Source organism: Lissotriton vulgaris, unplaced genomic scaffold, assembly GCF_964263255.1.
Source record: "Lissotriton vulgaris unplaced genomic scaffold, aLisVul1.2 SCAFFOLD_1175, whole genome shotgun sequence".
Classification (NCBI taxonomy): Eukaryota; Metazoa; Chordata; class Amphibia; order Caudata; family Salamandridae; genus Lissotriton; species Lissotriton vulgaris.
In genome coordinates, this window is record NW_028252647.1 from 334,154 (window position 1) to 359,044 (window position 24,891).

At 49.3% G+C, this 24,891-nt stretch overlaps 1 protein-coding gene across 1 annotated transcript in view; it reads left to right on the forward strand.

Annotated features, from left to right (window-relative positions):
* MTDH (metadherin) overlaps positions 1–24,891 on the forward strand; it is a 426,299-nt gene that overhangs the window by 59,422 nt on the left and 341,986 nt on the right. The window lies entirely within an intron of this gene.

Below are 24,891 nucleotides of genomic sequence, written 5' to 3' on the forward strand. Positions count from 1 at the left end.
GGGACAACCTACCGGTAGGTCAATTCCTGCGAATACATCGCAATTGCACTAACAAAGATGACTTTCTCAAAGAATCTGAAGATCTGAGTGTCAGACTAGCAGAGCGGGGCTATCCACTCAGACTTATCAAAAAGGCACAGAAAAGGGCACTTTCTGTGCCTTTTGGGCACAGAAAGTGCCGGTCGGATGTGTATCCCTGCCCATGTATTCTTTGACTTGCCTAAACTTTCGACTTTATTTCCAATTTTAGCACGCAGGCACATAGGCGCTTCCCGAATACCAATGAATACGTCCAAGTAGAAATGTTTTAGATCGGCTATTGTCTCCAATACCTGTACCTTTGAAAATGTCCAAGCAGGACAAGTTGTAGATTGGACTTTTGTCTCCTGTACCTTTATGAAAGCGTTTCCCAGTAGGATTGTGTCTCTATTATATTCTTCACTCACTGGTTAAACATACCCTCCCCTTTTTGGTTTATTTATGATTTGTCAATTTTGAAAGAAATTACGAACTTGTGGGCCCCCACTAGGGCTGTTAGTATTAAAGTCTTTGGTCTAGCTTTGATAAGACTTTCATCCGACAGACCTTGGTGCTATCAATCAATATATTCGCATATATATCCTTTGCTTCACAGGTTGTGGCTAGCTCTCTAATTAGGAGCCTCTGGGCCCATCTTACCTTCATTGAATCAGCCCCACACATGTGTGGTGGCTTCCTGGTAATTATAATCATTTATGTTTCTTCGTGAATAGGTGTTTATTTCATTTTTCTCATTACCCTTAGGTGCCCCTCTTAACCCCACTTCACGTTCTAGTCCTGAAGAAGACCCCATAGTAAGGTGAAATCAACCTACACCAATCGGGGGTCGAAACGTCCACTTTTATATCTACACCTACCCATGAACACTAGATTGTTATTATGTTCCAATGTAGGGGATAGGTTTGCAATTTTGTTTTAATTGGCTCAAAAAGAACATGCTTGTGATGTCAACTACTTATACTGTGACCACATTCTGATCTTTGAAACTATCTCACTCAACCCCAAAACTCACAAACCACTTACCCACCCACCCACTTTTTCTCCCTATATCCTCTGGGCACAATGTTTATATACACTGAATGTGTTTTGTACATAAATGTACATGGATGAGGATGTGAATAAACAAAATCTCTCATAAGTAACTGTGCAATGTATTCTTGCATTTTAAATAGTTTAAAGTGAATTTTGTTTCATCTAGAAGTGAATGTACTGGGACCCCTTTTCCTTGTAACATTTAATACCCTGGTCCCAGTGCTATTGGGTCTACCCGTCTATGTAACAACAAGCCAATTTGATGGACATGCCCATTGATGGAACCCGCCTTTTTGTGGAAAGGGCAGACTCTGCCCTGGTCACTTTCAAGGACTATCGAGTTAGTCAGACCATGGGCCTCTCCTCCTTTCCTTCTGGCCAGTCTTCCTTTTGCCCTTCGTGGCAACGGAAGGAGTTTCCAGCCTCGTCAGCCCTATCCTAGCCACCATCCTTCTCAGATCACCCAAGCCGTGCGTGGACGTGGTACATTCCGTCCTAGGAATGGAGGCCAGAAGTAGTCTACCACACTACCCCTAGCAACCGTAACCATCAAGCACTCCTAGGCTGATTCTGCAGGACCACACTACTCAAGTGGGTGGGAGAATTTGTCATCCTCTCCGGCACTGAACATCAGACAAGTGGTTCTTGCAGATTGTCCAGGAGGGCTATTCTCTTCCTTTCTTTTCCTCCAAATATTTTGCCGAGTCGGGAATGGCTGGCGGAGGATCATTTAAATCAGAAGTCCTTCTCCAAAAATACTTTTACCCCAATAAATCTTGATACGCGAGCTGTGCATGTGCGCTGCAACGCTAGGCGAGACCTAAAAACGTATCAATAACTCAAGTACTGTCCCGAAAAGGAGAGTGATAACTGCAGTTGTGTTAAGCGGAGTCATGCACTCGCGGGTACAGTCGTAAAGCGCCCCTTAACACTCCCCTAAGCAAACATTAAAGGCAGGTCAAAGTCACGTTGAGGCCGTGGGAGGTTACTCCAGGGGGATTACCCTTGCTAAAACCATGTACAAATAGTCAAAGAAAACGTAATTACAAATGTGTTAAATATGTGCCCACTACCATGGCAATGTGACAGACGGCCTTAAAAATGTTGCGCTCAGCTTAGGCACTGTTTTGGGATTACTTTGTGTAATCAGCACTCAGTTTGGTGACTGACTGTTTGTTTCTCCACAGCAGACTGTCATTCACAGTAAGAGAAAACAGGCATTTGCAATACAATAGGTCTCGCATTAGGAAAATTTGAGCTATTGGTATTGTAAATGACAAATATTGTATTTGTGTTGGTTTTGAAAATAGCGAAATTAATAGCTTTGTCATTTACAATGCCAATAGTTTTAACTTTTGCAAATGTGACACCTATAGCATTTGTAATGCAGCATGTTTTTTATTTACGTGACTTAGATGTATTGATATTACAAATAACAATGAATTTTATTTTTTTTAAATAATTAACCCCTTCAGTGCTGATGACGAGCCCAGGCTCGTCATGCAGCACGTTGCTCGTGTGCTCATGACGAGCCTGGGCTCGTCATGAGCCGTGGAACGCTCACACGCGGGGCTAATTCCCCCGCTGTGCTGAGTGTTCCATTGCGCGGGCGGGTTCATGACGAGCCCAGGCTCGTCATGAGCACACGAGCACCGTGCTGCATGACGAGCCTGGGCTCGTCATCAGCACCGCGGCGCCGTGCGCGGCCCCCCTCCCCCCCGCACCGCGGGGGAATTAGCCCCGCTGCGAAGGGGTTAATACTTAAATAAGTTATTGTAATTTATAATGGCAATAGCCTAAACTTTTGTAAATAACTTTTGTGAAGATTATGTTCAGTGTATTTTATTTTGACGAAAATCCAAGAACAGAAGTGAAATATTAACATCTTTTTGTGACATTTGTAATAAAGCTTGAAACATTGAGAGAACATATTTGAACCAGTTGTTGAATGGTTGCACAGATTGATGCTGTGGTGGTGCTGAGTGATGTTGTGGTGGCGACGAGTGATACTGTGGCGTTTAGTGATGCTGTGGTAGCGCAAAGTGATGTTGTGGTGCCCCTGAGTGATTCTGTGGTGGTGCTGAGTGATGATTTAGTAATGCGATAGAGTGAGGGCGATAGAGTGAGGGCGATACATAGCTAGATAGACAGAGTGTGAGGGCGATCGATAGAGTGTGAGGGCGATCGATAGAGTGTGAGGGCGATCGATAGAGTGTGAGGGCGATCGATAGAGTGTGAGGGCGATCGATAGAGTGTGAGGGCGATCGATAGAGTGTGAGGGCGATCGATAGAGTGTGAGGGCGATCGATAGAGTGTGAGGGCGATCGATAGAGTGTGAGGGCGATCGATAGAGTGTGAGGGCGATCGATAGAGTGTGAGGGCGATCGAGAGAGTGTGAGGGCGATCGAGAGAGTGTGAGGGCGATCGAGAGAGTGTGAGGGCGATCGAGAGAGTGTGAGGGCGATCGAGAGAGTGCGAGGGCGATCGAGAGAGTGTGAGGGCGATCGAGAGAGTGTGAGGGCGATCGAGAGACAGTGAGGGCGATCGAGAGACAGTGAGGGCGATCGAGAGACACAGTGAGGGCGATCGAGAGACACAGTGAGGGCGATCGAGAGACACAGTGAGGGCGATCGAGAGACACAGTGAGGGCGATCGAGAGACACAGTGAGGGCGATCGAGAGACAGAGTGAGGGACAGGCTCCCAAATGGTGTGCGATGTGCACGCACCCCGCTCACATGCCTTTGGGTGCATTTTTCAGAGCCCTTACTTTAATCTCGCCAAGCATCCCTTACGGGATGGCTAGGCGAGACCGAAAAAGGTGGGTAGGGTTAGTCACATGCCCGAATGACAAAAGTGTTGTAGTCCATGGAAGCATTGCAGAAGACAGGCTTACCTTTGAGAAAGTGTACAGCCCATGGATGGAAAATGCTGCATTTAATGAAGTACTGGCCATAATAAAATCATATCAGTTCTATTCTATGGCTCACAGTTTGTGTGGGCTGGGGCAGAGATGTGCAGCCTTTCCTTTAGTGAGAGCTGCTTCTGATAATGCAGAACCGTCGAAAGCTACTGCCTTATAGGGATTTGTACACCGATTTCAAAAACCTTAAACACTGCCCCTTGAGTACCCTATTCCTGCTACAAGCAGCACACAGCATTGATGACACATGGGCTGTACTGCAAAAAGTTTACATTTATGGTCCCTGAGGATCAGTTTTTGCCCCTTTGCTCTAAGACAGCAAGAGCGAGAAATAAATATAGATAAACAATGTGAGAGAAAAATTAGAAAAGGAGGGGAGAGAAAGAGACCAAGAGGGAAGGATGACATAGTGCAGAAAAAAATGAGAGAAAGAAAAATAAGGCAAGCAGAGAAAAATAGGATATGAAAATAGAATAAATAAATGAGGAAAAATAGAGAAAGGAGCAAAAGAAAGGCGGTGAAGGAAAAAGATACAGGAGAAGAAAATGAAAGGAAGAAAAAATGAAAGTGAAATGAATGAAAGGAAGAAAGAAAAAACGAAACAGTGAAATGAATGGAGAAGAAGAAAAAGAATGACAGAGAAAGGCATAAAGAGACACATAAGGAAATCAGAATAGAGAAAGAGGAAAGAAGGCAAGAGAAAAAAAGACCAGAAAAGGATGGAGAGTAAGGCAAGAAGAAAATGAGAGGTACAAAGGCAAAGAGAGAAGTTAAAATAAAATGGGAAAGAAACAGAAGGAGATACATGGAGAAACGTACAAGAAATAAACACAAAAAAAAGTAAAAATAAGAGGGGAGGAAAGATCAAGACAGAGTAAGATGATAAGGCTGAAAGAAAGGAGGGAATGAAGAGAAAAAGCAGGGAAAATAAGGAATAGAGGCAGCAAGAAGTAGGACGAAAGAAAGTAGAGAAGGAAGAAACAGGATATGAAGGTAAACTAAATGGAGTATGGAGAAAAAATATGAGCGAAAAAGAGAATGAAAGAATAAAGGAAAATAATATTTAGAAAGAAAGATAATTAGAAAGGAAGAACGATGCAGAGAAAAGGAGAAAAAATAAAGAGAATGAAAGAGGAAAAGAGAGAACCAGGGCTGGTGCACAGAGTTCCCTCTCAAAGTTTAAGCCAAATACACGTAACTGGCTGGCTCTGTGCCCGGTACAGTATTAATTCATCTTCGAGGGTACTAGCGGAAATTATGGGCACCTTCCTTTAATGATAAACTCCCCTTCAGTGAGGGGAGAATGCCTCTGCACAGATTTTCTTCTGGCCCTTTGGTGAGGTTATAGGTTGGACTTGAACGAGCAGATAAAGCCATGTCTACTGGTCTGAGGGAAATCAGACTGTCCTGGCTGTGGCCTCTGGGCGACTGTGGGGACCGTGAAGGAGGAGGCCCGGCTACTGTTTGAGGGCACGTGTTCTAGGGTCAAGAATGTAGATGTAAACCCCAGCAGCCCCCCAAGCATCTAGTGTGGACAGCACCGTGATCGGGGTCACTCCACTAGGAGGAGAACCACACCGTGCAGGGGACGATCCTCTTGTGCAGCCTTCATTGTTCCTACTGAACACATTTATCCGAAATCCGATGTATACAGTAGTACTAATGTGCAGACCAAATGAGTTGGGGAGATCTCTCCACTGTCTTTAAGGACGACCATATTCTTGACTGGGTTGTTGAGTCTGTGCACATTACCCTCTGTGTAGCGAGATTGTCATGAGCTCATAGCCATATTTTTCAGAAACCATTGTTACTTAGTGCTAGACCCCACTGTGAAATATCGCAACCCCTTAAAAGCAAAATTTGTGAAAATAAAGCGTGGTACAAAATCGTGTTTGGGGCTGGGAATATGCAGAAGGGCACATCTGGAACACTCTTTCCTCCCCATTTGTCTGGGATTGAGGCAGGAGATGTGTTTGTGTTCCCTGACTCTCCAATAAAAACAACATAGATGAAAAAAATACCAGTTCTGCAGCTGCCCCAATAAATGTCATGTCCGGCTGGGATACTAAACTCTGTGTGTGTGTGTGTGTGTGTGTGTGTGTGTGTGTGTGTGTGTGTGTGTGTGTGTGTGTGTGTGTGTGTGTGTGTGTGTGTGTGTGTGTGTGTGTGTGTGTGTGTGTGTGCGTGTGTGTGCGTGTGTGTGCGCGCGTGTGTGCGCGTGTGTGCGCATGTGTGTGCGCATGTGTGTGCGCGTGTGTGTGCGTGTGTGCGTGTGTGTGCGCGTGTGTGTGTGTGTGTGTGTGGCTGGTGATGTGTGACGCTGTGCATGAGATGCTGTTAGGATATGTCTGGGTTCACCTGTGTGATGACGATGTGCTTTGTATGGTGTGCGTTGTTGCTGGAGTGCTGCATGCGTATGTAATATATGCGCTTTATTGATGCGTTGTCTCTGCTGTGTATGCGTGCGCATGGGTGATACACGCGACTGCTGTGTGCATTTAATTGGTCATATATGTGCGTGGGGTGGTGTTTTTTGTGTGCCGGGGTCTTTGGTTTGCGCCCGCAGTGTATGCTGTGGGCATGTTTTCTTTTATGTACTCATGATGTGTGCGTTATGACAGAATGTGTGTGCAAGCTGTGTTTGCAGCGCGCGTAGTAATGGTGTGTACTTGTGAGTATGGGGTTGCTGATGTTGATACACTGCCCTGGTGGGGTGACTAGTGTGTTTTCTCTCATTGTGTGCATTGTGCTGGTAAGTCTAGTGCTAATGTGTTTCATCCCAAGCGTGTTGGTGCTTATGGTGTAAGTGGTGTGTATTTGGTGTATGTGCGTGTGTAAGATGCGTGTGTAGTGGAGTTTGTCTATGGTGAAGTACTCTTCTGCTAGTATTGCGCTTTTTGTGGTAATTAACCAGTGGGTGTGTTTGCATACTTGGGTGTGGTGATGTGTGAGTGAGTAAATTGCTGCTGGTGTGTTTGTCGTGCTGTGTGCGCATGTGTTTGTGCTGCTGGTAATGTGTGGTGGGGGGGGAGGGACATAGAAGCGAGGCACGCAACCACTTTCCCCAGCAGATAACTGGAAGTTGTCCAGGGAACGATTTGCTTACAAACCCAGGCAGGGAGATCGTACTTTGGGGGAAATTAAACAACTACATTGGACCCTCCCCCTGACTTGTTGGGGGTACAGCAGTATTTGCCATTATGTTATATCAGAGTAACACTGAGACCACACCTTGACCTGTAGAGCCCCCATGTTCATGCATTCTAGTGTCGTGTTCTGACGAATGCAGGCTGGTAGCAAGACTTCCTCCTTCATTGCCTGTTGACAGAGTGTGATCAAAGAAAGTCCAAGGCCCACAATAGGCGTGTTTGCACCTCTCGCAGTCCAAGTTTAAACAAGCTCTGGCATTGCGCGGAGGGGGGTGGGGGAGAATTTTCCTTTGAACTACCACAGCCCGAAGCAGAGAAGGAGGGCACTGGATGGACGACAGAAAAGCTACTCTGTGATTGTGAATGAGAGGCAAAGATGATGTATCCCTCTGTAATTGGTCAGCCGCTCACACATTCGGACTGATGACCTGGTGTGGATATGTTGGAGAAAGTTTCTTGAAAAACAGTTTTTATATGTCGAGCTGTTAAAATGATGCAGAAAATAAACATCAAAGGAGAGCAAAAACTTAAATGAGCACTAGATCGTAAATAATAAAAACACCACTTTTGTCATGGGAGTGGAGAAGAAGCAGATACGAAGGGCAGAGGATATAGGTAATGGCCAGATGGTACGCTACATAACTCAGCTGCACATTCTTTGTTAGCCCCTGCTACACGATTAATGCTGCCTGAGCCTCACTTTCATCTATAAAGCTAATAATGTATTTGATTAAATGCTAATGGGTTTGCCGAGTGCACTCTGCAAACATAATGACCTCTTGGCGCTATTTATAGAGTTGCGTTACGAGAGTAAAATGTGCTACCTGCCCGTATCTATCAACTCCAAATGGCATGCGTTAAATACATTTTCTGAATGTTCTTCAAGAGTTCGGCTACTTGAACAGACAGTGTTCCAGGTTTATTGTGATTAGAGGGGGCATTCCCAGAACACAAATCAAAGTTCACGTTAAGCAGAGCACACAAACATTTTACCTAGCCTTGGCACAAGCAGCGAGTCAAATGCTTTTGCGTCACGTAGCACCAAATCCCTGCTAATAATGGAAAGGAGCGTAATGGGGCGGAAAAAGCGCAAACACACCCAGGACTCGGAGCAATGTCCGATCTAAAGTAGTGCGACCTGGCTTTGTGTGGAATCCAGTGCTAAATGAAACCAGGTGTAAACAATAGCCAAGCCTAATATCGTGTGACAATTTGTTGTGCAATGTGAGTAAATTCCACGAAATTGTCAGCACGTAGAAATGTGCACAGACGGTGCGCCATGAGTGCAAATGTCATCTTAAAAAGCTGCTAATTTTTCTACTTGTCCTAATGCTTAGCACTTCACTAAACCGGTATTATTAGCACAAGTGACTGATTACATAACACGCAACTATTTTAAACAAGCTCTCTGCATTGCGTGGCGGGGGGCGGCTTCCTTTGAAGTCTGATGCCGAGGCTCAGACAACAAATGGTGTGGGATGTGGCTGGCGATGTGCACGTCTCACATGAACTGTACGCGATCCGAAGCTAGGTAGACTTTTCGGACCACTTACTAGAATCTCGACAAACATGTAGGTCGAGACCTACAAAGAAACAGGAGCGCTTGTGAAAAGCACACGTGGAAAGTGCTTAGAGCTGTCATTATGAGCGCATGTGAAAAGCACTGGGAGATGCGTGAAAAGTGCTCTTCATGAAATAATAAAAAAGTAGTTGAGAAATAATGTATTAACAGCCGCTGTGTAGGTACAGGAGTAGTTTAGTTGATCACTTGAGGAGGGCAAAGCATGAAAGAGGCATGTCCATCACAAATGGGGAGAAGGAAAAATGGAGTAGCAAAAGGTGACAGCAAATTGGGAGCCTTTGTGCAGGCTGGATACCCAGAAGTAGATGCAGCATTTCTTGGTTCCAGACGGCACATGCGTACCGTCTAGAGCCGAGACTTAAAAACGGTTGTTGTTGAAATAATTATCATTGTTTCAGCACTCTGAGGTTTCGGATTGTAACCGGCATTGCTGTAGAAGCAATTAAAAGACAAATAAATTGTAAGAATCCGAAATGCGGGCTGTAAAATGTAAGTAAGAATAATTATAAATCATCTTAAGAATAAAATACAGAATCTAATGCACCCAGCCCAAACTGGATTTCTATAAGTAATAAAAAAGGCAAGTGATCACATACTCCTCTTTTTGTATTTGTATAGACTCCTTGTCAAAGGCTTTTGTGTATCCTGTAGATATATAACCTGGACCACTGGAATTGTGCATGAGGCAAATTATGCTGCATAATGAAGCTCATTTTGTGGCAAAATTACCCATTGTCATCTTTGCACATTTTAGTTCTATCCAGGCAGAGGTTACTTCGTCTCACCTTAACACCTAAATACTGCAATCCTTAACTGAAAGGTAACCAATTAACAGTAGCAAAGTGACTTCCACTGCTCAGCAAAAACAACAAGTGATGGACTGAATGTGGATCAATGTCACACACTCCCCCAGTCAAAAGATCTGGGCCCAAATCCATCGTTTTTTTGCACTCCACACCACCCTGGGTTAGACAATGGCGATATGCAAATCAGCTCTGACCCTGTTGCCCCATGGGAACAGTCCAGTCCGAACTACAAAAGCCATGTCCTTCCCAGAACGGAATCAAGCATCCGAGGACCGGACCGGTTTCGAGGTAACACCTCTCATCAGCCCGGCTAGCTTGACTCCAGTGGTGTGGAGTGCCTGGGACCCACGTCTGGGCATCCCCAGCGCACTTAGGGCGGCAATTGCAAAAACAACAAGTGATGGACTGAATGTGGATCAATGTCACACACTCCCCCAGTCAAAAGATCTGGGCCCAAATCCATCGTTTTTTTGCACTCCACACCACCCTGGGTTAGACAATGGCGATATGCAAATCAGCTCTGACCCTGTTGCCCCATGGGAACAGTCCAGTCCGAACTACAAAAGCCATGTCCTTCCCAGAACGGAATCAAGCATCCGAGGACCGGACCGGTTTCGAGGTAACACCTCTCATCAGCCCGGCTAGCTTGACTCCAGTGGTGTGGAGTGCCTGGGACCCACGTCTGGGCATCCCCAGCGCACTTAGGGCGGCAATTGCAAAAACAACAAGTGATGGACTGAATGTGGATCAATGTCACACCCTCCCCCAGTCAAAAGATCTGGGCCCAAATCCATCGTTTTTTTGCACTCCACACCACCCTGGGTTAGACAATGGCGATATGCAAATCAGCTCTGACCCTGTTGCCCCATGGGAACAGTCCAGTCCGAACTACAAAAGCCATGTCCTTCCCAGAACGGAATCAAGCATCCGAGGACCGGACCGGTTTCGAGGTAACACCTCTCATCAGCCCGGCTAGCTTGACTCCAGTGGTGTGGAGTGCCTGGGACCCACGTCTGGGCATCCCCAGCGCACTTAGGGCGGCAATTGCAAAAACAACAAGTGATGGACTGAATGTGGATCAATGTCACACACTCCCCCAGTCAAAAGATCTGGGCCCAAATCCATCGTTTTTTTGCACTCCACACCACCCTGGGTTAGACAATAACGATATGCAAATCAGCTCTGACCCTGTTGCCCCATGGGAACAGTCCAGTCCGAACTACAAAAGCCATGTCCTTCCCAGAACGGAATCAAGCATCCGAGGACCGGACCGGTTTCGAGGTAACACCTCTCATCAGCCCGGCTAGCTTGACTCCAGTGGTGTGGAGTGCCTGGGACCCACGTCTGGGCATCCCCAGCGCACTTAGGGCGGCAATTGCAAAAACAACAAGTGATGGACTGAATGTGGATCAATGTCACACACTCCCCCAGTCAAAAGATCTGGGCCCAAATCCATCGTTTTTTTGCACTCCACACCACCCTGGGTTAGACAATGGCGATATGCAAATCAGCTCTGACCCTGTTGCCCCATGGGAACAGTCCAGTCCGAACTACAAAAGCCATGTCCTTCCCAGAACGGAATCAAGCATCCGAGGACCGGACCGGTTTCGAGGTAACACCTCTCATCAGCCCGGCTAGCTTGACTCCAGTGGTGTGGAGTGCCTGGGACCCACGTCTGGGCATCCCCAGCGCACTTAGGGCGGCAATTGCAAAAACAACAAGTGATGGACTGAATGTGGATCAATGTCACACACTCCCCCAGTCAAAAGATCTGGGCCCAAATCCATCGTTTTTTTGCACTCCACACCACCCTGGGTTAGACAATGGCGATATGCAAATCAGCTCTGACCCTGTTGCCCCATGGGAACAGTCCAGTCCGAACTACAAAAGCCATGTCCTTCCCAGAACGGAATCAAGCATCCGAGGACCGGACCGGTTTCGAGGTAACTCCACACCACTGGAGTCAAGCTAGCCGGGCTGATGAGAGGTGTTACTTCGAAACCGGTCCGGTCCTCGGATGCTTGATTCCGTTCTGGGAAGGACATGGCTTTTGTAGTTCGGATTGGACTGTTCCCATGGGGCACAGGGTCAGAGCTGATTTGCATATCGCCATTGTCTAACCCAGGGTGGTGTGGAGTGCAAAAAAACGATGGATTAGGACCCAGATCTTTTGACTGGGTTGAATGTGTGACATTGATCCTCATTCGGTCCATCACCTGTTGTTTTTGCAATTCCACTGCTCAGCAGCACCTGCTAATTTTTAGCAACAAAAGTTTTGTTACAATCTGAAAATTATGCAGCAGATCATGTATTATGTTGTAAGTGCGGGAAATCTTTATGCACCAAATACCACGGGCGAAGAATTGTATGATGCAATACAGACTGTTTGCGTGATGTTTAGTGGTATGTCATCTTAATTTCGATTGAGACACACTAATTGACAAAGTGACCAGCTTTGCCCTTTGTTTGATCTAGTTTTGCAACCTTCTGTCCTGCGTTGAGAATACCAGTTGTTTGGTCTTTGGCTTGTCCTTTGGCATGCGTTTTCAACTGTCTAACGCTAGAATAGATTCACAGATCCTTGCGCCATCACGTGTAAAAGTCCTGTTTCTCTCTGTATTTTCAACATGCCTTCTGCATTCGAGATTCATTGTCCCTTTTTACTACTCAAAACAAGACATTCGAGCACAGGAAAAATATCTGCATTCAAAGATATCCTTACTTGTAAGAACCAGCTTTTAGGTCTCGCCTGCGGGGCTGCGCACATGCGCACTCTCGCTGTCGAGATTTTTTGCTTTCTAGGAGCTTTGTGTATCGGACTTTAAGCCCCACCCCTCTTTCCCATTGGCCGGTGTCACCGTTTATGCTAAACTGTGGCCAGCCATTGGGAAAGAGTTTTGTCTGATGTAGACTTTTCTGTTTTTTGAGCCGTCCCACTTGGACGGGCTCGTCTGCCTTCCGTGTGCGTCGCAAAAGGATTCTTATCTTTTATGGGGCCATGTGTTTAAACACATGGCCCCATAAAGACAAGAATCCTTTTGCGACGCACACGGAAGGCAGATGAGCCCGTCCAAGTGGGACGGCTCAAAAAACAGAAAAGAACACGTTACAATGGTCGTTTTTAGGGGAAGAGACGGGCACACAATAGGCGTGTGTGCACTTTCGTTCCACTCTACCAGGCACTTAAGCATCCTAGGCGCTTACAAAGAGGAGGGATACGGTGGAAATATGTGCCTTACAGGTGATGGGATGTAGCGCTGTGAGATCATGTAGATCTCATCCACGGGGCATTGGGGTGTATTATTTTTTTTTGAAAAATATTTTTATTGCGAAGTCATAAAAAGGCACAGGTTCTCATGGCTATTTAAGCCACTCAAATGCAAGATCATTGACATGCAATTTCCAGGACAATACACAGCCACATAGGCCCACATCCCGGAGGCTGGGCGGCGTAGAATTAGAGCATGCGTCAAGAAAAGCTCAGCCATGCATTAAGGGTACGCATATATCTTTGTATTCGCTAATTTTTCTTCTTTTTTAACATAAAACAAGAAACAAACCCCCCCCGTGCGTTGCATCATTAGTAAAGTAATTAAAGAATCAGGCTATCTACGTGAGGCCCAAAGAGGCGCAATCATTATATCCAGGAAAAGACCTTTAGAGATCACAGTAAATCAGTTATACGTAACAAGGAATATTAGTGTGCATTCAGTGGGGTACTACACTGGACTCGGGCCCTCCAACACGGCTCCCTCTCCAGCATTCTCGGACTCACTCATCAGGGGTGAATAATTCAGCGCTGGTGGCATCAGAATCATCATCCTTCAACGTCTCCATACACATCATCCTCCAAGCAAGCAGATCATCTTGTAATTTCCCATCCCGGCGAGTGCGCTGCATGTGCGTTTCTTCAGCTAGGGACCATTCTCTGGCATCTCTCAGCCAGAGTGATATCTCGGGAGCCCTTTGACCCATCCAGGTTATGGCTACGCGCGCCTTGCCAAAACAAGCAGTAATTGTAAAAACTTATAGGACAGCTTCTTCTTTTTGGGTTTGGGCACTAGGGCCAAGAGACAATGGAGCGGGTCTAGCTCAATTCTGAGTTTTGTAGCGCGACTGATATGGTCCACCACCTCCCTCCAAAAGGTACTGACTAGAGCACATTCCCATGCCAGGTGGAAAAATCCCGCTTTCTGCGCACCACACCTAGGACAGTTGTGCCTCCTATCTGCAGAGATGCGATTCAGGGAGACCTGGGTCATATAGGTTCGGTGGAGAAAGTTGAAATGTATGAGTTTAAAACGGGCATTACAGGATACCTTAGGGGTCAGGAGCCCAATTCGTTTACGCTGTCCCTGTTCAAACTCGACCCCCAAGTCCGCCTCCCAGGCCGCCTAATACTGCGCGGTCGGGGGGGGGTCGAATCCCGACGCATGGTCGAGTAGAGCAGGGAAATCAGCCTTCCACCTCTACCACATAGGATGATGTCAAGGGTGTAGGTCAGCGGAGGCGCTTCCGGGAACTGGGGCCACGTCGTTCTGGCTATGTCCTCGAGCCCTCTATAGTGGAGGTACTGCCCCCTACTTAATCCAAAAAACTCTGTAGCCCGTTCAAAGGACTCGAAAGTCATCTGGATAGAGGTCCGCCAGGGTCTCACATCCGCCACTGCGCCACTCTCGGTAGGACATGTTCTCCTCCATCCGGAGTACCGGGGCCAAGATCCACACCAGGAGCTCCCTATGGAATGGGGCCCATCTTAATACCTTCTCAACGAATCGCTGCCAGATTTCTGCTGTGTGACGCATCACATATGGCAAAGTTTCATCTGCACCCCGTCCCTGCATCAAGTGGAGGAGTGTGGCTCAATGGTTAGAGCGGCAGACCCTGATGCAGAGTTCTGGCCAGAGACCAGGGTTCGATCCCCGCCTTGGTGGGGTCTCGGGCTCAATTTCCTCGGACCTGTTAATTCTCGCCTCGGTGCCTATTCTAATCATGGGTCCCACGCTGCAACTCTGGGCAATAGCTTGCTTAGCCTCCACACCGGCCCCAACAGCGCTAAGGATGCCTGGCTTCACCCTGGGGGTGCCCAGGAGTGGACACTTCACAGGGAAAGCCAGGAGGGGTTCCACAGCGGTATGAGTATCAGCGCCAGGAAGCCGCATAGGCGACACCGCAAGGTGACGTCTGGTGACAGTGCGCTCTATAAGTACCATGACATTTACATTTTACATCAAGGCCTCCCTCAGAGCCCTTTCGGGCGCAGTGCCTGCCAGCAGTGCCAGTTCCCAATTCTCCAAGTCAGCGAATCACCTTGCGGCTGGAAGAAGTTGTGCCGCATAGTAATAGAAGTCAAATCTCTGGACCTCAAGGCCTCCCTCCTCCCAGCACCGGGTCACCGTGCGCAGAGCGACTCTACTACGCCCAGAGCAGAGAGGTAAGGAGCGAGTCGAGTGTGCGAAACACTCCAGGAGGCAACGGACACAGGGTATTCTGCAAAACGTACAAAATCCTGGGGAGCATCACCATTTTGGCAATCGCCAATCGCCCCATGAGGGAGAGAGGGAGTGTGTTCCAAAAGGTGACAGATTTGTGGAGAGCTTGGAGTACTCGGTCGACGCTACAAGTCAGCAGGGCCTCGTCAGTTGCGGCCACCAGCATGCCGAGGTAGCGGAACACCTCCTGTTCGCACCGCAGACACAAACATGGGATATCTGCACTCTGGTCCAGAGCACAACCTGCCAATGGGAAAACCAAGGGCTTACCGAGGTTAATACGCAGCCCAGAGGCCGCGCCAAAGCGGTCCGAGGTTCGCATCAAAGCGGGAAGGGACTCAGCAGGGGATGTTAGATAGCATAATGCGTCGTCAGCTTAGAGCAAGATCACATTTGCAGTGTCACCTACCGCAATTCCCCATTGCTGCAACTCTGCGCGGGCAGAGACTGCCAGGGGTTCGATTGCTAGAGCAAACAGAAGAGGGGAGAGAGGGCTGCCTTCAGGGCCTCTCCCCAAGGACCATTCCTGCGAACGGGCCGATCCCAGCCGAACCCTAGCACGGGGCGCCCCGTAGAGCACACGGATCCAACTGCAAAACTCTGGTACGAACCCCGTCCTCTGGAGCACCTCCATCAGATACCCCCAATGTACCGTATCGAAGGCCATGGCCAGGTCAATTGACACAAGCACATGAGAACCCTCTCTCCCCCGCACCTCGTGAAGGACATGATTCAGTCGGCGTAAATTCATCACCGTACTATGGCCCGGGATAAACCCACACTGGTCCGAGTGGATCAAGTGAGTCATGTGTGGGGCTAGGCGAGTGGCCAACAGTTTAGTGAGGATCTTTGCATCCGTATTAATCAGGGTGATAGGACGGAATGCTGCCGGATCGCAACTATCTCCGCCCGGTTTCAAGATCATGCAGACTTCCCCTGATTCATGGTGGGTGGAAGAGCGCCAGCGTCCAGGGCTTCATTATAAACCTGTAATAAGAGGGAGCCAGAACGTTCCCGAAAGAGTGATAAAACTCAGATGGGAAACCGTCCCCGTCAGGGGTCTTAGCTTGTGGGAGAGCGGCTAGCGCAGCGCCGATCTCGCCCCGCGTCAGTTTGGCCTAGAGTTCCTTGACCGCCTCCTCCGGCAGGGTCTGGAGGTCCAAATCTCGTAGATAGGGCCGATAGAATTCCTCCGTGACCAAGGGGTCAGCTGCGTACACAGTCTGCAGATGGGAACGGAGGACCTCAAGGATATCCGATTCTGAATGGACCATATCACCACTCGAGTCTCGCAGGGCAACTATCCTTTCAGGCTCAAATACACGTCGAAGGATCCAGGCCAGTAAGCGGCCAGATTTGTCTCCTTCGCGATGGAGACGCTGTCTGTATTGGCCTAATGTATATTTGTCAAGGCGGGTAAGGATGTCATGTATCGACACTTGCACCTCCTTCTCCGCCCTCTGGTCTAAAGCGTCAGGGTCTGGTCGAGATTGGGTGCGCTGAAGCACAACCTCCGCATCTCGCAATTCAGACAACAACTGTTTCCGGACCCCGTATGTGAGGCCCATACAGGCTCCAACCACCACTGCCTTCAGGGCCTCCCATTTAGTGGAGTTGGGTAGATCATCGCACCCCCAGTTCAGATCTATGTAATTCGATAGGGCAGTCGCCACATGGTCCTTACCCACCTGATCCTGAAGAATGTCAGTCTGCATTCGCCAGGTGCGGGGGCGGGAGGCTCGATAAGCCCATTGTGCCATGCACGTCACCGGGGCATGATCTGACCGGTATCGGACCTGATGCGTAACCGTCAATGTGAGAGACTGGGCGAGATTAGCCTCAAGTACGCGGTCCAATCTGCTATGGGTACCATGTGTCTGAGTATAACACGTGTATAGCTTCTGGGTGGGATGACCAGTTCGCCATACAACCAGCGCCCCCAAGTTGTGCATTACTTCCCGAAGACGCGCAGTCATACGGGGCTTCGTGCCCGACCTAGGGGGATGTCGGTCCAACTCAGGGTGCAATACGCAATTGAAATCCCCAAACCAGAGGAAGGGGGCATCTAGATCCGAAGCGACAAGATCTTGGATTTGAGAAAAAAAGGTTGGGTCATCAATATTCGGTGCATAGGAGTTTAGGAGTAATAATTCCTTATCATCCAGTCTAAGCCGCACTAGCAGATATCTGCCTTCAATGTCTGCCTCCACGTACTGGACAGCGCAAGAGATCCCTTGGGCCACCCAAATGAGGACCCCCCTGGCATGTGTGGAGAAGGAGGAGTGGAAGATCTGACCTCCATTTCTTAGACCGCCACTGGACGCCGTCTTCATCCAAGTGGGTCTCCTGCAAACAGGCCACCGAGACCCCATGTCGTTTAAGGAAGGAAAGGACCCTATGTCTCTTGGTGCAAGTACCCAAACCGCGCACATTCCATGTTAAGAATTTAAAACCCATGGTCGGTGATTGCGCCCAGCCGGGCCATAGCATACATTCATTGTGAACTGCCATCTCCGGGCCCCCGCTCCAGTCAGACCGGAAGGAGTAGCCCTTCCAATGAGCCACACATATGTCCGATTCATCATGCATTTAATGCCAGCAATAATTTCCGCACTAACCCTACCCCACCCTCCAAAAACCCCAGAACTCAGAACTTCTCCCAAAACATTTTCCCCACCCCCACCCACGAGCAAGAGGATAGCAACAAATAAAAACGCCACCCCGCCCTTCCCCTACTAGTGCCAGGACGTACACAGCCACCCCATACAACTCACTTAACACACTCTCACACACAACAAATCAAACCCACCCACCCTTCCCCCCAACTCCCCAAGGGACCCAATGTTCCAGGACAGTGCCCGGGCATGTCTACTGAAGACAGTTCTAGTCTGTGCGGCGATCTGCCCAGAAAATGTGGACCCCGCACCCTGTACCTCCGTCCAGTGGGATGCAAATCGTCCGCTCCAGCCAGCCATCCAGAGCCCCTAGCACCAGTTATGGACAACTTTGGACCAGCACAGGTCCAAGAGGAGGCCCCCCAACTCAGAGGACAACAAAGCATTAACAAAACAGTACCTCAAGTCGGAGCTTACTCAGGCTGTGGTTCAGAAAGGCCAGTTTCCGGGATCACTGGAGCCGTGGAGTCCGTATCCGGCAAAGTTTCCTGCAAGGTATCTGGGACCAAGACCTCACCAGGGGTGGATGCCCTAGGAGACTCCGGGGTGGCCCCCGTCGACTATGTTCTCATGCGGAGTGCTCCATCCGCTCCCACAGTAACCCGAGGCTCGGCAGAACCCCGGGATCCAGATCAGTGCCTTCCACGCCTAGATGCCGCCGCTAGGGTCGGGTCCCCCAGGTCTCGCGGGGGCCGCCGCGCTCACCAGGGGGTAGATAATCTCCCCGTATCTCGAGCCACTTCCACACCTCCGCCGGAGACTCGAAGAAGTGAGCACAGCCCTGAGAGAGCACCTTGAGCTTGGCCAGGTATAGAAGCATGTATTGGAGTTTCATTTCCCGGAGTTTTTGCTTAACTCCTAAGTAGGACTTCCGCTGCTCCTGCACTTGTTGGGTATAGTCAGGATAAATGGAAACTCGGCTGTTCTCAATTGTGAGGGACTCCGTTTCCCTTGCGGCCCTCAGGATACAATCACGATCTTTCTAGTTCAGGATCTTTGCGATTAGGGCTCTAGGAGGTTCGCCTGGGCGTGGAGGGGGGGGACAAGGGCCCTGTGCGCCCGTTCAACGACAAAGACACTGGACAGTCCGGTCGGGCACAGCTGAGTGCGGATCCAGGTCTCCAAGAAGCGCTCTGCATTTCCCGCCTCTAGGCGTTCCGGTTCTCCCAGGACCCTGATGTTACTTTGACGGGCCCTACCTTCCGCGTCCTCAGCACTTCTCTCCAGCGCACGGGTCGTGGACGTAAGGTGCGCAACAGACTTTTGCAAGGAAGCCACCTCACTCTGTAATTGGGTGATATTACCCTCCGCGTCTGAGACCTTGTCCGCTACTTTACGGAGATCCGTTCGAAGTAGATTAACATCAATGGATACAGTCTCAATCTGCCTCTCCAAGGCTGAATGGGATTCCTGAATAGCCTTCAAGATCTCTGCTCGGGACGGCTCGGCTGGGCCATCCCCTCCGTCCTCCGGGCCAGTCTGCCGTGTAATCCTCTGTGAAGGCAGACATGGAGTAGTATACTGCACTATGGTGTTGGGTTGGGAGGACTTCGAGGACCTATCCTTGCGGGTCGCCATCAGGAGGGGTAGATCGTGCACCTTCCCAATATGTTCCAGAGGGTTGCCCCCAGGCACCACCGGCTAGGTGTGGGAACGCAAGGGTGGTCCAAAGAGAGTATTACCAGGTGAAATGGGAGCACCCTAGGTAGCTTGAGGCACCTACGCTTCGGATAGCGTCCAACCTAGGCAGGGGACCAGATGGAGGAAGCAAAGGCGGAGAGGTAGAGTCCCTCCCACGGTGCAGATGTACCTATAGGGGCAGGAGTCCGGTACCCCCAACGGTAACGAATAACTGGGCAGCTAGCAGTCCACTATGCGCCCACTGGGTCAGGCGGCGGGATCTTAGGCAGTCCGGCCGATACAGGCAAGCAGGCTCCCCCGCCAACCAGGGCACCCGGAGCGGCGTCCCCCACCTCCAAAAGGCAGCAGCACGACCCCCAAGTCTCCAGGGGCGCACCCCCAGGGGTGCGCACGGCTACAGTACAATGCAGGCCAGTGATCTTCCAGGCCGTGCGCTGCTGCGGCGTGTGGAAGAAAGCGCCTCGGGACCCGGACAAAATGGCGGGCGAGCGGGGGAGGGGCGCCAGTCCACTCGAAGCGCAACCCCACGGACTGCCGCAGGTCCCACAGCTATAGTGGGCCCCCCGCGGAAGGTCCGCCGTAGAAAATTGTCCAGGGGGGGGCAGGCGCCTCAGGCTCCTCGCACGGAGTCAAGTCGGATCAGCCCAGCCAGGCCGCTCGGCAACTCAGGGGTTCAGATCGGTCGCTGACGGCCACCGCCTCCAGCGAGGGAAGCGGTGATATCCGGATCACTGCACCGCTGCCCGCTTCGGCCCTCCGCAAGTCCCCCAGCTCCTCGATCGGTGGCTCCGCTTCAGCAGGGCATAAGGGGGAGGGGCGGGCGCCGCGATCTCCCCGCACGGGCCGGCGCGAATCGCCGAGGCCCCAGGTCAGCCGCTTCTCTGTTTGCCAGCAGCCGTCCCCAGCAAGCGGAGGTTCGTCGAGGATGCGGCTAGCCCGGGAGCAACTAGACACCTCGTCTGGGCGGGCGACCTGCACCGCCACACTCCTCCAGCAGGCCCAGACCACGGCCTCGCGTAGTTCAGTTCGGAGCCCTCGGATCGCCGACAGGATCTCCGGCGTTGTTTGCGGGGGTTCTAGGAGTCTCCCCCGCACTGTGGGGGTCTCGTTCGTTGCAGGGAAGTTTCCGGCCCATACACTCTCGACTAGACAGCCCGGTCAGGATCTTTATGCAGGATAAACGGGTCCTCGGGACGGAGCTGGTGTAGCTCACGTCCTGTCTGCCATGTTGCTTGGCCATGCCCCCATTGTGGTGTTTTATTAACTTCTTTTGCTGCCGGGGGCACACACACGCTTCAGATGTCATCAAGATGGCGTCATATCTTCTATTCGGTTAGACAAACCCCACGCTCTTGCAGGCATCAGTCCATTCTTCAGCAGACTGCAATGTAACGAGAAGGGCACATAACCCACCGCGGAAAGACTTTTGTAATTAAAGTTCCAGCAAAAAAATATCGTCATGGCAAACGCTTTGGCATGATTTTGTGCACGTTTTTCTTTCATTTCCTCAATGGCAACTTGAGGGAGCACAGCATGCCGAGCTGTAGCCTCACATATGGCGGTGGTAAGTGCTGCCTGCCCTGTCTCCGCTCTGCTTGGAGAGAGGGTGAGGTGCGTGATGTACCTCTGTGCACTGCTGGGGTGTGAGCCTGCATGCATGCCTTGTTGCTGCACTGATGGGGCCTGCATTCATGTCTCTGCTCTGCTGGGGGGTACCAGTGTGCACTTCTGGGGGGGGGGGGGGGGGGGGGGGGGAGAAGTTCCCACTTGAAGAGTTTTAATGCACCACACTGATTTCCAGACGTGTTTTTGAAAATGCAATAGGTCTCGCCTTTGATTAAGTTGAAGCCATTTGCTTTGCTAATGGTATTATATAGCGAAGCAAATGGTTGTAACTTAATAAAAGGCGAGACCCATTGCATTTTGAGCACTAAAGAGCATTTCTCAACTAAAAGTTCACAGGCGAGTGCTTCCAGCTTTATCACTGCTTGTTTGAAGGTTAAATCATTGTTGCTTTTAGACGGCAGAAAGAACATGTTTTTTAAAATGTATATTAGAAGAAATCTTTTGGTTCTAGTTAAAACCTGGTATTGTGTATCTTCGCTTACAGTTTTATGTTTGACTGATGTTTTTCTGTAATGATTAAAATACTTAAAATTCCATTGAAATGATAGCTTGTATTTTTAGAAGCTGGCCATGCGGGTACTCTATCAAATGATACAATGTGGTAGTCTCAAGTTGTGCCCCAAGTTTGAGATCTAGGGCTACTGTTATCCCTACATACTGCATACCTTGGCAGCATCTCTTTATACTTATAAAATTGTTTCCCCCTCATTCACTCCTCGCATGCCAGTCCAAAATCTATTTTCCAGTCAGTGGCTTTCCAATTCTTCTAAAACGGAAGCAGTCTACTTCCCCGTCTTTATTTCTTCAGGCACCCTCCTCCAGTGCTAGAAGCCTAGTAACTGTATGTGATTCTAGTGTGAGAATTATTTATCTTCTCCAATATCCAGGCTTTGTTTTCAGCTACTCCACATAGAATATAATCTGCCCACTTTTTAGGTTTCGCCTCGTCGAAAGCTGCGCACAGCGCAGCTTTTCGGCGCAGGCGAAATCTAATGTTTGAACAGTGTGGCCTACGTTCCGCCTCTCTCTTCCATTGGCGAGCTCCATAAATGGAAGCTAGCCATTGGAAGAGAGAACTGTCCGTCATTTCCCGAGGCGATTGGTGGGTGTTCCGCCGATTCTTTCCCTCTCCGCAACGTCATGAAGACGTGGCCACTATGGGCCTGTACTTTTTTTTTTTTTTACACCGATGTTTGTGTGTTTGTGTTCATTGTTCGTCTTGTCGCTGTCCCGCTAGCTGTTTCCTGACCACCCTCCCGCTGTCCGTGTGCCCGCCCCATCCCGCTGTACGCCGTGTGCACGTTAACCCGCCCCCTCCCGCTGTCCGCCGTGTGCCCGTTAACCCGCCCCCCTCCCGCTATCCATGAGCCCTATAGTACAAGATAAAATAAATACATAACAAGCCCATCTCCCCTCCCGCTGTCCGTGTGCACGTGCTTCTTGTTTGTAGAGTGAGTAAACAGATTCATTTACTTCTGTAATTTACCAGCCTTAACAGTTCTTACCTAACGCGTTTCTTAAGTAATGCCTACCCAAGAAATCGGAGAAAGGAGGAGCGAGTCAGCATTTGACGGTGGTACTCTACAAATGCGCGTGGATCGGAGAGGGCCCCTGCCTCTCGGATCCCGTCGGGCCGAAGCCCAATTTCATGGCCGGCTGCACCTTCCATTACTGCCTGAGAACCTGATCTCGCGTCCCCAGCGCCGTGCTGACGGACAGGCCGCCAGTGCCAGTCAGGAGGCAGCCGAGAATTACAGGCTTTGCCTTGAGCCTGAACAGTTTGCCATCTGTGCGGGGGTAATGTTCCTGCAACCAATTTGTCGCAGCGCAAAGCGGTAATTAAATCGCGCACGCTTTCTCCCCCAGCCGCCCGGCGGGATCCGGTGCAGCTGGAACAAGCAGCATCTTTTCGCTGCATAGGGTGGTTGGGGATGTGGCGCTACAGCCTGTAAACCTCACCAGCGCTTTTATCAATACCTGTAGCCTACAGGTATTGATAAAAGCGCTGGTGGAGTTTAAATAGATCCTGCGCGCCGCTTCACTAATTAGGTCTGCTCTAGAGACAGCCAGCCTCGTGTTTTCAAAATTATGCATAATAAAACTGCACACAGTGCAGGTGCTCCCCGGATCCGGCAGCTATTGTTGAGCTTGATCAAGACTGGAAATATGCGGAGTCTGTCCTGGTGTCCTTTGTTGACACCCAGACACGTTCAACAGCGCCTGTAGCCGTCTGCCTGAGGGGCCTCTGTTATTTTGACTTCCAGCTGCGCCCAAAGCAGAGGCTTGATTTGAAGGACCTCTGCCCCTCTTTAGTTCAAGTGTCCTCCTGAGTTGGTGCTACCTGGAGCCTAGCACCTAGATGTAGAGATGGGTGAGCCAGCAAATTAACAGGGAGAGAGGAGCCGAACCAAGCGAGCCAGGCCTTAAAATATATGGCATGTAAACCATGCAACAAAAAACGTGCTAGAAACTAATAAGGTATCTTTATTAATGTATATATATTTTAATTCTCGTAAGTTTCGCCATAGTATATCAGATAATATAACTGCGTTTAGAAATATTTATTAATTTTTAAGTGATGTTTTTAAAGATGAACTGAGAAACATGCCTGCTCTTACAGGCTATAACCAAATACAACCGTGCTATCCCTCCGGGTCTCACAGGATCTTGAAATAGCAGTGAAATCACTCCAGTCCTTACAGGCTCTCACTACAGACAGCAGAGCTACCGTCTCTGCTCTTACAGGCTCTCTCACTGTGGAGAACAAACACTAGCCCTCCAGATGTCAAAGCGCACCGACTCTTACAGGCTTCCACCATCGCGAACAGCTGTCATTTCTGCTCGTACAGGCTATCTCACCGTAGGCAACAGTGTTAGCTCTCCAGATCTTACAGGGTGTGTGTGTGTGTGTGTGTTTGTCTCTGTGTGGATGTGGGGGGGGGGGGGCTCTGTGTAGGTGGGGGGGCTCTGTGTGGGTGGGGGGGGCTCTGTGTGGGTGGGGGGGCTCTGTGTGGGTGGGGGGGCTCTCTGTGGATGTGTGTGTGTGGCATTTGCGAGAGATTAAGCTATTGGCATTGTAAATGACAATGCCATTTATTTATCTGTTTTCAAAACCAAAACATAAATAAAAATGTTGTCATTTACAATGCCAATAGCTCTAACTTTTGCAAAGGCGAAACCGTTGCATTGTAAATGCTTGTTTTTCTTGTAGTCTACCCAAATTCTCATTCCGGTAAGATCACCTACTGTAAGAGCCAGCTGACGAAGCCAACAAAATTAACATTCACTGCCAAGGACTAAATAATACATTTTTCAACACACTCCTTTTGACCTGTCCAGATGGGCTCTTGCCTTGGGTTACTAACCGTATCTGTTGGTCAGGCATAGGAAGCACTAGAGCTCTCACTGTAGTTCACAAATGGTTCAGCTCCTCCTTACATTTCCCAACTACTTTGACACCACACCAATGCTTTTTACTTGCTATTTGCAAGTCGCTGGATCCCCATGTGTTTCACCTATCGTCTAGGGAATGTCCTCCCAAAGCGCACACAAGCCACTCCATCCATAAGAATATTCATATAAATTCTAAAGCGCATCTACCTGCTCTGTATGGACAAACCCCCCTGAAGTCTATTTCCTCACCTCTGCCCATGTGAAACATAAATATGCACTAAAAGTTCATAGCTGTGAATGCTCTTAGCATTTGTTGTAAGTAGGTACTGGGAGGTGCTGTAATGGACTGTGATGACTGTCATTCTGTCTCATCATTCTAGAACCATCAGCAAGTCAATGAAATGTTGCTTATCCATTTCCAACTGGTCTTATCTGAAGTTTCATATTAGTTCTGTGTAGTGCTTTTACAAAGGCTGCGTCTTTCAATAAACTAGCAAGTATGAATGACCAAAGAAAGTTCCATTTATTTATGTTT